The sequence below is a fragment of the Pteropus alecto genome, unplaced genomic scaffold (assembly GCF_000325575.1).
Source record: "Pteropus alecto unplaced genomic scaffold, ASM32557v1 scaffold101, whole genome shotgun sequence".
Classification (NCBI taxonomy): domain Eukaryota; kingdom Metazoa; phylum Chordata; class Mammalia; order Chiroptera; family Pteropodidae; genus Pteropus; species Pteropus alecto.
In genome coordinates, this window is record NW_006432945.1 from 16,176,486 (window position 1) to 16,190,191 (window position 13,706).

Sequence of the window (13,706 nt, forward strand, 5' to 3'; positions counted from 1 at the left end):
TCTCTCCCAACTCTCTCTTGCTCTTCACACACATGCGCCTTGGAAAAGACCACATGGAAATGCAGTGAGAAGGTAGCTGTTTACAAGCCAGGAAGACTCCTCACGAGGAACTAACCCTACCTGACCTTGATCCAGGACTGCTAACATTCAGAACTCTGAGAAAATACATTTCTGTTGTTTAATTCACTAGCCTGTGGCATTTTGTTATGAACATCCAAGCAGACTAATACAGTTTATAAGTAATGGAATTGGAATAGAATGGGCTTAAGTCCTCTGACTCCAGTTCCAAGCTTTTTACATAGTGTCAGGTATCTTTAAATATCATGATTCGGCTGGATTGGAAAAATGCACATGAAACAGAGGAAAAGACAACAAATGATAAAATGTTCAGTTAAATATAGTCAAATGTAAGGAGGGGGATTATTGGAGAGTTCATAGGGGATTTAAGGGTTGGTACGACTTGGCCTAGATGGTAAGGGGATGGTTGGGTGAAAATGGTAGAGAAAATATAGTATAAAAAAGAGCGGAAATGAGCCTGGAAGACTGAGCAGACAGCTCTTGTCTTTCCTAGGAGACTGAGCTCGGAGGCAGCTCTGTCTTTCCTAGGAGACTGAGCTCGGAGGCATGCTTAGCGAGGTCAGACTACTTGTGAGCTTGAGATGACAGCAGAGCCTGGGGCAGGTCCAGCAGGAAAAGTATATCACAGTTGAATCATCTCCACCCCTGAGGTAGCAGTGGAGATTGGGTTACGCCTGGCGGGATGAAGCACCTTGACCTCAAAAGCTAGGGGTTACACTGATGCCGCCCCGCTCCTAATTCAAGGGACTCCTCTGGAACAGGAGTTCTACCAGAGGACACCTGACTAAAAAGGAGTGTCTAATGATGGTAGCCATGGGCCATAGTGAGAACGCTCTTTCAGAATTAGGAAGCGAAAGGGCTTGAGAGAGGCCAGGAGTGTATCATAGAGAGGGGTTCCTAGTGTGTGAAAATGTGCCCTGATTTGTTTTAATCAGGTGTGGTGTCGACAGATCAGGAGACAACTGCCTTTGAAAAGACAGATTATCACCTGCAATTCCCAAGAGAAGGGGCACTCCGTGGCTTGCAGGGCATCCTGGGAAAGCACTTGGGTCTATCAGGAGGCAGAAGGAGAAAGGGGGAAATTCGGTTTTTGAGAAGCGGAATGAAAATAAAAATATGATTACTGTACAAATACCACCCAAAATGTGTGGGTTGAAAGAGTAAACTGAAAGAATAGGTAAGGAGACCGTTTGAGCTTCATGTCTGAGTCTTGAAACACTTGATTTAGCCACTTGAATTTAGATATGTAGATAGATAGATGACAGATAGAAGGATAGATGGATGGATGGATGGATGGATGGATGGATAGATAGATAGATAGGTAGATGTGGTTCCCCTCAAATCTACCTTTTGTCCTTAAGGGGCCACAGCATTACCAGGCTAAGTTTGGGAACATGCCATAGGTTGTTACATAAATTAGAAATGGATTCAATTAACTGCATTTTCTGAAATTTATTAAGTCATTTAGGCCTAAGTATGTTATGCTGGGTATCATACTTTACCAAATCATCCCTTTGTGGGTTGAAACAATGTACTTCCAAATTTATATTATATTCAGGTATCAGCTTACTTAACTTTTGGTCTCTGGCCCAGTAACTTTTAATTCTGAACATATATTTAAAGCAGACATGATTTAAAACCACATTTCACTAATAGGCTCTGTTTTAAATGAGTTTCTTTGTATAAGTAATGCTACTCTGTGCTTGGTTTGTTCCAAAGCTATTTAAAATCCCTTGAACCTCAAATGTATTATTATGTCTTAATGCTACCCTCATTTATGGAAATATATGTAAAGGAGCAGAAATATGTATTCACATTCTTTTTTTTTTTTTCAGTTTGTTCCCCCAAAGGGAGCAAATTGTGCTTCTTTAAAGCAAGGCGACAATTTTTGATACAGGTTTATTTAATTTTTTTATAAACGACGTAGAACAATCAAACATGAGCGTTAATGAGAAACATATGTGAGCCTCCAAATATTCTGGAAATGAATGCAAAGCAACATTCCAGTCAACATGGGGTCGAGTTTCCTGGCCTGTTTCTGTACATATGAAGTCAGAGAGCGTGAGAAGGTGAGCATAGTGTGTGACCGTTCATGTGTGTGTGTGTGTGTGCGCACGCGCACACACACTGTGAACGGCTTGCTTCTGCTGCAGCTCCCAGCAGCCTAGAGAATCAATCTTTTTACGTGTAGCAAGCCACTCTCCAGGATATTAACACTCTACCATTTCCAAGAGCCTCTGTTCACACCAGCTCCAGAGGAAACACCATGAAAGAAGGAGCCTCAAGCTGCTAAAAAGCACACAAAGCAACAAGGAGAAACAGTTCCAAATCTCATAAAAATGGAAAAGGTTTCAAGAACAACAGCCCGTTTGTTCAGAGAGTGCCCACGGAGCAGGAGGGTAAATAAAACTCAGTACCTGTTAGATTTATAGGCAAATAATCATTATCTACTACGTGTAGATGAGTGAAGGATAATTTTATGCAAACCACAATAAGTAAATTCAAACAGTGCGAACTAAGCCTGCACAGTAAGAGCAGGAAGTTCAAGCAGAAAAAAAAAAAAATAAGGAAATGGCATTTTCTGTGTGGTGTGTCACCAACCTGGGAAAGCCATTATGGAGCCAAAAACTGGAACAGGATTTTATAACGCCACTGCCTTGAAATAGAGCTATGAATCCCCTAGGACTTGTATGGTGATTTCATACCTTCAGCAAAACTCTGCTCCCCAAGATCTGATTACTAATTGGCCTTACGTAGAGGATTATGGAGAATTAGTAAATTAGAGTTTTTACATGACGAGTGCACAGTATAAATATCCTGGAAGCCTTCGCGGTGCACTCAGGTTTTGAATGACTCGGTTTCAGTCAAGTGTCATGAGCCGAGCACCCTAACCAATGGAGCTTGGGATTTTACGGACTTGTGTCTCAGAACTGTATAGCTCTCTAATCGAAATAGTGCTTTTATAAGAGTTTTTCGAAAGCAGGACATTTGACTTGGGCCATGTTTAAAATCTCTTTAAATACTGTGGATTTTAAATTCGAAAGTAAAATCAGAGTTTTTCAGGTTCAGGTTTCATCTGTTCTTTATCAAATGTGGTTCCCTGGGTGGTAGCGGAAGATGAAAAAGGCTTTTACGGGGTTGCATGATGCCTGCAAGTAGATTCATTACGACGAGGGCATCGGTTTTCTCGATTCCATTGGAAAAGCATGTGAGCACTAAAGCGGAGGAAAATATTCTCAGAGCGAGACGAGGGGAGCTTTTAGTGACACTAATTTTGTTCAAATGGTTTTGCTGAATCTAAAGCTCTAGTGACTTCGCATGATGGGTAGAAGCATAGCATAGTAAATGAGCTTGCAGAAGCTTCAAAGTCAAGAGTGAGTGGGTTTAAATCTAGACTCTGGAGGAAACGAGGGAGAATTGGAGAAAGGAAGGAAGGGTAGAAGGATGGGAGGAAGAGAGCGAGAGAGGGAAGGAGGACGGAACGAGCAGGCATTAAGCGGTGTCTGTGTACCAAGCATCTCACCAGGATGCTTCCATGTTTACTTATCTTCTCTTGCTAGCTGTACGATCTTGGGCAAATAACTTTACCTCTTTGGGCCTCAGGTTCTTTATCTATAAGAGAGAACAACTGTCATGGGAATTCTAGGAAGATAGTAGTGGCAGCATAGCTTTTTGGGTACTCCGAAATCACCACATTAAAAAGCAGCTAGACAGCAAAAACAAAAATCCAACAAAACTGGGTAGCAAGGTATAACACAAAACCTCAAAACACAAGCAGGTAGAGACAAACTACCAACGGCCACAAGACTAGTGTCATTGGCACGTGTGTAGGAAAAAGCAGAGGGGAATAACAAGGCATTTGATGATCTCAAGGATGAGGGAACCAAAAAGCACCCAACAGATAACAGCTGAATAGTACAACAGGTCAATTTGAGACAAGTGGCTAAAGCTCAGAAAGGTACTGTTTACTCCAGCAGCATGTGAATGTAAAAAATATGCTGTAAACTCTATAAGAATGAAGCAGTGTGTGATCTGGGAACTCTCACACCTGACCCAGGCTCCATACTGAGGAAGAAGTCCTGGGGCCAGAAGTGTAACTCAGCGAGAGAGAGACAGTGGGGACCGAGAGAGGAAGGCACAGGAAAAAGTGTGGAAGGCGGACAGAGCTAGGACATCTCAGGAAGCAGGATGCTGTATTTTTAACACTGTATGTGAAAAAGCAGAAGAGGAATGTCTGTGAAGTTAGAAATGTAACCACTTTCTAAACGTTCAGGAAAACTAACTTCATAAAAAATGAACAACAAAAAATGTATCGAGGTCAAATCCCACACAATCACTATGAAATCACACCAGAAAGAGATAAAAGAGACCAAAACCTTATTTCGGAAGAACCTAAACTATATGAATGATATAAAGCATGAAGTAATAACATAAATCAAAAGTACGAAAATCAGAAATAAGCTGATACCGAGAGCTTCCTATGCCCCATTTTGCTTTTTCTTTGCTCTGAGTAAATTGACCAGCAAAATGGAAGAAGAGAGTATGTGTTCTTTCAGTTTCTATTTGACTTTCCAGTTCAGGCTTTTCATGTTTGTTCAATTTTAATGATATTATAAACTCAAAGGTACTGGCAACGGAATAACCTTGGAATCAATCCTAGCCCAACATCTCAAGGTCTAAAAGCTAAAGGTATTCTGGGAGTCATGAAGATATTTAATAAGGTAAAATAAAATCAATCTTGCTAAAAATGTTTAAGCCGCTAATGCTTCCCTAGCCCAAATGGAGGAATTTTCACCATCGAGTCCTCTTGGCTGTGGTGGAGAATATTTAATAGAGAGAACTTTTAAAGTGAAACAAACACACAACACCGTGTCCTGAGGAGAACAGATGTAGTAAGTGGACAATCGGCATTTTGTTTACGTTGTCTTTATTTTGTCTTGTGTTGCTGATGGCATACTAGAGACTTTGATTCGGAGCAATGCTGACATCCTCTCTCCTGACTCCTTGGGAAAGAAAAAGAAGTTCATACGGCAATGAAGGGGAAAGGCAGGAAGAGGGTTGATTTGAGAGGAATAGTTTACCATTTGTTGAGCTTGAAGTAGCAGCATCTTATTTTTCACCTTTCCCTCAAAAAAAAAAAAAACACAAAAAACAAAAAACGAAAAAGCCCCGCTATGTGGACAAGGTATCGAAGCATAAATTAAAATGAAATGAATTTTAAATCTTTATTGTCACTAAAGCGCGCAGCAAAAATTCTGATCTTATTTCAACCGTTTCTCAGGGTCTTCGATATACATCTGCTGCTTCTCCTGATGACCAAATCAAAGAGATGGATTTGGCAGGAAATTTCCAAACTCGGAAATTATTGTGTTTCCAACATGCAGTTATTTTTATGACATATATGCTGTCTAAACAAAAAGAAAAAAAAAAAGTAAGGAAGAAAGGGTGAAGAGAAGGGAAAGAAAAAAAAAATAAAAGTTGAAAGTTAAACACAAATAACATAGGATTTAATTTCAGCCCATACTTAAAGGCTGAGATTATGTTGCCTATTAGAATATAATATATTTCAACCCTGGTAGCTCGAATTCATTTCTTACCCAGCTTCAAAGTTATTATAACTGGCAGTTGCTAGGAACTGATCTGGAATGAACTGGAAATTCTGGTTCTGTTCTTAATGAGCCAATGGGTATGTCACAAACTTGTATGATGGCACTTCCTGTCTTGAAGAGGTAAAGAGGATGGAGGACTCCTTGGCGACCGCATAGCTTTCACCTTATTCCAGCAGAGGTGTGTGGCCGTGGTTGTCTTATGCTTTCCAGCTCAAAAATTTTTCTCATTCTGCTGTTAAAGCTTCAGAGGACACATCTGGTTGCTAACATAGGCATTGCCTGAATGTAACCCATGTAGACTACTACTTTATCTCTGCATCGTGCCTGGAACGCTATGCATTAAACAAATGTGTATTTAATGAGATTGGATTTACTTAATATTTCTAACTCAAATGAATGTAAGTGAAACTTCTATCATTGCGAAGGATTATGAAATCGAAGCAATACGTTGACAAGAGATGATGTGGCATCTTATTTATGAGAACGAAATCAATAGGTAAGCAGTTTAAAATAACAGGATCTAGAAAAAAAATAAACCTAACTTGAGATGTACATGTGTGAGAAATAACGGCTGAGATGCCAATTATCTGTTCCTTGAGTGCCTATTTGTAGACTTGAACTCCTTTAAGGTAAAGTCTGTGTTTTATTCTCATAGCCTCAGTTCTCGGATGAGTGCCTCGCGTGGAATAAGTGTCCACGTCTATCTTGATTTCTACAGGAACACCTCATACGCTATCATTGAATGTACTGCTTTGAATTTCATTTATACATACACTTTGTGTGTATTTCTACTGGGTTTAGCTACAAATTCTTCGAGCCAGGAACTAACATCTATTCATTTCTTTTCGTGCTCACGTCTAAAGCAATGCCCGCTCGTAAATTTTGGTTAAATTAATAAAGACAGTTGATCTGGCTGGATCTGCTCGGGTCCTCCACCTCTCTCACCGTGCCATTACTTACACGGAAGCCTAACAATAGCCATGCTGTCGTGCAAAGCATTTCCAATTGAACATGTACGTATATATCCACATATACAAATTCACAAACGCAGGTTTTTTTCATGTGTGGATACGTGTGTGGATATGTATGACTAAATACACGTCTTATTTATTCTGGATAATACAGTCATTTCGCTGTATGTCTCTAAAGATTATCAGGTTTACAGACCACACAACTAGTTTCTCAAAGTTTGGGTCAGACTATAGAACTCGGGGAAGGAGTAAAGCACACAGATTCAGTATTCATTTTCTTGGTGGGCCACCTCCTTCCCCATCTGACCCTTGGAGCAACCCCGTGATGTCATAATTGTTGTCTTATGTCATACTATTGGAAAATAGAGGTTACCATCATCAAGAAGAGGTTGTATTTTAAAAGGTCCTTTTAACTGAAATCTCCTTTGCATTAGGATGTGCAACGTGAGCTAAAATTCATTTGAAAAGTGAGAAGATGACTGCACTACTAGCCAGTGGATATGGATTCTTCGGACCACAGTGGCTATTTGATGACATTCCAAAGGCAGTCACAAGGTAAGAAAGGATTTTCTATGGACTCTTGAAGCAAATCAGGATTAAAATTTCAAAGCAATGGAGGATAAAAAAAATAATTCTCACATCTCTGTTCTGTGTAGCTGTGTGAATAAAATATAGAACAATCAATATCGCTAAGAGTAATGCATTCCAATATATGACTTTCCTATATTAGGACACTTTCATGGCTCCTGATGTCTGCAGAAAATATTCAAGTACCAGACTCTCTTATATCAGGCTCTCCAAAATGTGGATCCTCCTGGCTTTTCCAAACTTATTTTTCACTGCTCACAAACTTGAACTGAATTCTCTAACCACCTCAACGACTTACAGTTTCCTAAATATGCAGCGATGTTTCGTGCATTTGTCTCTTTGTATGCACTGTTGCCTTTCCCTAGAATACCCCTATCAGGCTCTCTGCTTAGCAGATTATTAGTCATCCTTTGTGAGTCCCACTCTGGGCGTCTCTCCGCCATGATGAGTGCACCATTCCCTCCTCTGTGCCAACATTCTACTTGTTTCGGCTGTTGCTAGGCCGTGCGTCAGTATGTTCAACCATTACTTATTTATGTACCAGGTGACTATGTGTTCCTTGAAGGCTGTAATTATATCCGATATAGCAGCAGTTACCATTTACCAGTTCTGACTATGTACCTAGCACTGTGATTAGAAATGCAATTGGAAATCCACGATTTTATACCTTTCGAATCACTCTTATTGGAGAAGACAGAGCTATAAACAAATCATGTCCATAAAGTACAGTACATGCCATGGGATAACAGAAAAGTCACTTTACGAAGTCTTGAGCTTAGGGAACGCTCCCAGGAGGAATGGTTTTGCAGAAGCAGCAAACCGTAGGAGTGACAGGAAGCCTTCCCAAAACAACGCAGCCTGACCCCTGTAGTCCAAAGCCCTCCAGGAACCCCCCTTGGAATGTTGCCATATTGCTGGGGTGATGGGCATTTAAACAGTTCTATCATAGGTGGTTTCATGTAACTTTGTATTCCTTCTCTCCTCCCGTTAAATTACAAAGCCATTATTCTTTCTCAATACTTTTAAACTCCTCACTGCTGCTAGTTCAGTATTCCAAATACAGTTGACGAATTTAAGGATGAAGTTGAAATAATGATAGCCTCTAGCATTTTCATGTAATTTTATAGTCTATAAGAATCTCACAAAATATTAACTTATTCCCTCCTCAGCCCAAACTTTTACGGTGGGTATTTATCCCGATTTTTCTTACCGAAGATACAGAGAGTTTAAGTGACGTATCCAGAGACATATGATCGATATATGGTTTCCAAACACCTAATTCAGTTGATAACAATTACCACCAGTTATGTGATAATCACCCTGTTATAAATTTATGGATGCGATCTCATTTAACATTATGATAACTCAAGACATATGAATTATCATTCTTATTTTATAGATGAGAAAATGAAGTTTGTGATGTTTACTTTGCTCAAGGTCAACTAATAAATAGTGGATTGGGTGCTCTTAACTCAGTTCTGACTCCAGAATTCAGGCTCTTATTCACTCCCAAGACTGTTCCAAGTATTCAATGGGATTGGTTTCTTCATTGAAACCATTTATAATCCATTGGGAGGGTGAGGTAGGAATAAGAGGGAAATGCTAAATTAATACCTATAAAATTATTAAAGGATGATGATGGCTTCTGAACTCTTCTGTTTATCTTTGGAATTATTTAATTCTATTATGTTTTATCTAAGTATGAATTTCTCTTAACTATCTTGCTTGGGATTCATGGCTTTGATTAACTCAGGACATCTTTCAGTCCCTAAGTATTATCTTGTCTCTATTCTATTCCTCTAGAAGTCATATCAAAGGCTTACGGTCCCTTACATAATATCTTTCCTGTCTCTTAACTTACTCTTTGTATAGTCTTCTCTCTTTATTTCTCTGGGCTACATTATGTGTTATTTCCTCATATTATTCACAAATTTTCTCTTCAGTGGTGTTGAACATGATATTTGATCCGTGCATTTAGTTTACTACTTTTTTACCTTGTTTGCTATACGTTTTAAAACAACCACATTGAGGAATAATTCACATACCACAAAATGAATGCATTTTAAGTATATGGTTTGGATGAATTTTGACAAATGTGCTCATACATGTAAACATTACCCCAAAGTTCCCTCCAGCCTGTCTGCTGGCAGTCTACCTGTCCCTATGCCTGCAACAAGCAACTGATGTCTGCTTTCTGTCATAGTAGATCAATTTTTCTCTATTTAAGAATTTCTTATATATGAAATCAAACCATCTGTTTCTTTTATCACATTTTTTTAGATTCATTCATGTTGTTGCATATATTAGCGTTTTGGTTTTTTAGTGCTGAGTAGTATCTATCGTGTGACTATCCCAATTAGTTGACATGTTCACGGACAATTGGGTTGTTTCCAGTTTTACGTTATTTCGTGTAAAGCTGCCAGGAACATTGTGAAGAGCAATGACTGTGGTTGTATGTTTTCACTTCTCGTGGACTGTAAAAACCCACACACTCTGGGTGTGGAATCGCTGGGTCCTAGAGGAAATGCGTGTTTAGCTGTGCAAGAAACTGCCCGACTGTTCTCCAAGACACTCGTGCTGTTTTGCGTTCTCACGAGCAATGTAGAACTTCGTCGTTCCACGTTCTGGCCAGCATTTGGTGTTGTCTGTTTTAATATTAACCATTAGAGTGAGTGCTGTGGAACAAAATAGTGACACCCCCTCAACAAATATTCCCACATCCTAACCCTGGAGCCTGTAAATATGTTGCCTTCCATGGCGAAGGGGCCTGACAGATGTGACTGTAGCTGCGGGGGCCTCCCTTAACCCGGGAGATGATCCTGGGTCACGCAGCTGGGCCTACGTAAATCCTTAAAGGTAGAAAATCTTTCCTGTCTGCGGCCGTAGAAGGATGTGATGACAGGAAAAGGACTAGCCAGATGGCAGTATGAGAAGGCCCTGGACACTGCTGCTGGCTTCGAAGCTGGAGAAAGAGGCCATGAGTGAAGGAACGTGGACGGCCTCTAGAAGCTGAGGAAAACGATTCTCCGCTAGGGCCTCCAGACCGGAATAAAGCCCTGCCGGCCCCTTGGTTTTAGCCCACAGAGAGTCATTTCGGACCTCTGACCTTCAGCACTGTAAGACAACAAATTTGTGTTGTTTTAAATCACCATGTTTGCAGTAATTTTGTACTGCAGACATAGAAAACTAATATAGGTGAATAGTATATCTCATCATGGAATAAATTTCCATTTCCCTGATGACTAAGGAAGTAAAGTTATTGTATGCTTATTGGCTAGCCATGTATCTCCTTTTGTGAAGTGTCTGTACAAATCTTTTGTGCATTTTTAATTAGGCCGTTCAGGTTTTTATTATTGAGTTACAGTAGTTCTTTTTATACCACAAGTACGATTCTTTTGTCAGATATATTTATGCAAAATACCTTCTCTTAGCCCATGACTTGCTTTTTCATTTCTTAATGGTGTTTTTCAAAGAGAAATTTTAGATTTTGGTGACATCAAGTAAAATTTATTTTTTATATTATGGGTTAGTTCTTTGTGTGTCATGTCTAAGAAGTAATTGCCAACCCATAGGTCTCAAATATTTTTTCTTATGCTTCTAGAAGTTTTACAGTTTTAGACGTAATATTTGTCTCTGTGATCCTCGTAAGTTAATTTTTGTACATGGTGCAAAGAAAGAATTGAGGCCTATTTATTTTTTACACGCATATACAGTTTTTCAGCACGTTTTATTAAAAAACTATATATTCCCTATTGAATTAATTTACCTTTACCAAAAACTAATTGAACTAACTTTCATTTTGGGACCATGATGAAGGAGAGGCACTTCACATTCCCATTAAGCACAGCTAAAATTCCTGGATATTATACACATAACCAACATTAAAAACAAAACAAAACAAAACGCTGAAAGGTGAAGAGAAGGCAGACAAACTAGGAATCTCAGGACCCAAGGAATACGGCAGTAATAAGTTCCCCGAGTTTTTGTTTTGCCCAGTATATTCCATGCTGGGTTCCAGAGTTGCTACCAGCTCAGAAAAGGCAAGAGAGGCAGACAGAGGGGCCCCAAGAAAAGTTTTCTCCAGCCAAAGGAACAGAAAGGGAAAAGCTGAGAAGACGGCAAGTGTTTAAACAGTAACTTCCCTCCTGCATCCCAACACTGTGGAAACCTACGCTTCCTTCTCTCCTCTCAGCAAACGCCAAGTGGAGAGGCCCGCTGCCCCCTCGCCCAGCCCCCTCGCCCAGGCCCCCTCGCCCAGCGCCCCCTCACCCAACGCCCCTCGCCCAGCTGTGCCAAGGCGCCCTCCTTCCCCAGCAGAGCTTTCACAGCCATCCAGTGTAAAAAGACCTTCCCGCCACCGTGCGAATGGGAGCCACGTGGAAAGTAATGAGAGAGACAACTGCAAAAATACTTTGGAGTTGTTTTTCAGTTTTTCTTCTTCTATTATGTACAGTGCTGCTCCTATAATTCTAGACAAACCTCACTGTGCGCATCTGCTAGAATGTTCTGAGACCTATAACTAGGAGTAGAATTGCAAAGGTTCAGGGTGTATGCCTGCTCACTTTTACAAAATAATGCAAAAACATTTTTTTCTCAAGTGGTAGTCCCAATGTACACTCAAACCTGAAATGTTTACTAAACCATATCCAGGGATGCACATTTTCACCGGCACTTGGTATTGTTGGACTTCTTAATTTTACACCCTTGTCAACATAAAATGATCTTTTTTAATGGTTTTAACTGGCATCTTCCTGGTTACTATTGAGGAGGAGCATCTTTTCCTGCTTTTTTTTTTTCTTGCCATTCCTCTTTTTCTTGTCAATTTTCCCATTGGGTTTATTGTCCCTTTCACTGATAGATCCTTTAAAAAAAATTTTATTCAACTTAAACTGAAAAAAAGTTCATCAGTGCTTCCTACCCTCTCCTGACTCCGCTTCTCCAGTTCAGTCCCAGTTTCGGTTTCTCTCTCTCTTGCTCTAGTTCCCAGCTCTTTATGACCCGGCTCTGCACCTTTCCTCTAGAATTTTGTTGGTATTGTTTCAAGCTCAGGTATGCATTTTTTTTCAAACTCCAAATGTTTACTCAGCACCAACTATAGGAAAGATGCTGTCCTAAGTGTACAGAAGCAGACGAAACAAAATCTCTGATTGAAAGGAACTTACATTGCAAGAATGTTTGTTCTCTATGCATTTAATGGATATTGTGATCTGGCAATTTTAGGTATTGTGGGAGTTTTAAGGTAAACCAGCCGTGAATGTTAATTTGTTAAATTTTATATCAGATTTTACAATGAATACTTGGGGGGGGGGGAACCCAGAAAATAGAAAGTCCAGTTAGGAAAGAATTGCAGTGTTCTAAGTAAGAAGTGGCTAGACTAGGAGGTAGAAGTGGGAATGGAGGAGAAAAGCTGGATTGCAGGAATATCTTGAAGGAATAAATGACAGAATTTTGTAATAGTTTACTAAGAGGACAAGATATGGAAGAAGATGTCAGAGTGAGCTCCAAATATTCTTCCCTGGAAAACCAAAAGAATGATTACAACGCTGACAGAAATAGTGTAGCTGGTGTGAATGGGCAGATATAAATAATCTCTCAGTGGGTATGGACTGTGTTTCTGAATTTAATATGCCATGTAGTGCATTGCATTAACTTAATGCAGTTGAAAAAAGGCTGGGGGATGACTATGTAGACACGGCCCAAGGTGGCTGAAAATATAAGCCAGAAGAGAAAGTGACAGGATTGCAGGTGAGGGTGGGGAGAGGAAGTGCTTTCTTTGTATTCCTGGTTTGGTATTTGACACAAAGCTGGCCCTCAATATTTACTGAATAAACGAATATAAATTATTTGCATAGGTCTGATAGCTGAGCCCATGCAAATAGATCTGCCAGCAGAGGACATTAACTTGCTAAGGTTCAAGAACAGACCTTCTCCATAGCCTGCCAACAGCCAACAGCTACCTGCCTCAAAGGAAACAATTCCAACGTCCCCTGACTAAGGGGATAATGACTGGAGGATTTGGAGTTTCAGGAGCTGTTTTTGTTTGGGGGCAGGTGCATTCTAGATTTAAGATATCAAAGTGGAAGGTCAAGATTTAACATTGAATCAAAATTGATACTAACAGCATTCATTTTGTATAAAGGTCAGACTATCTCCACAACTTAGAGCTTCTTAAAGCACTCCGAATGCTCCCAAATACAAACCTCACTTTACAGGTTATGAGCAGAGGGGGGAACTGCTCTCCAGACAGCGTGCTCTACTTAAAAAGTTAGCGGATTCCCTTTCCCTCTTCTCAAACTGAGGACCTGAAATCCTAACTCGGCTGACCGGGGTGACTGTCATTCCCATCCCCACGAGGGCGGTGACCAGGGCGCCACTCCCGGCCCCCACCAGCCGAAATCCGCCTCGCGAGCCTTCAGGCTCTGCCCCAGCGCGCGCCGCACTGGGCCCAGGGCCGCGCCCC

The 13,706-nt window shown here is 40.4% G+C and overlaps 1 long non-coding RNA gene across 2 annotated transcripts in view; it reads left to right on the forward strand.

Annotated features, from left to right (window-relative positions):
* The window catches only part of LOC107195382, a 230,687-nt gene extending 223,469 nt beyond the window's left edge, over positions 1 to 7,218 (forward strand). For both annotated transcript variants that reach the window (XR_003045065.1, XR_001516511.2), the window contains one exon: positions 7,093 to 7,218. This is a non-coding gene — a long non-coding RNA (uncharacterized LOC107195382). The remainder of the gene's footprint in view (positions 1 to 7,092) is intronic.
* Positions 7,219 to 13,706: the final 6,488 nt, after the last annotated feature.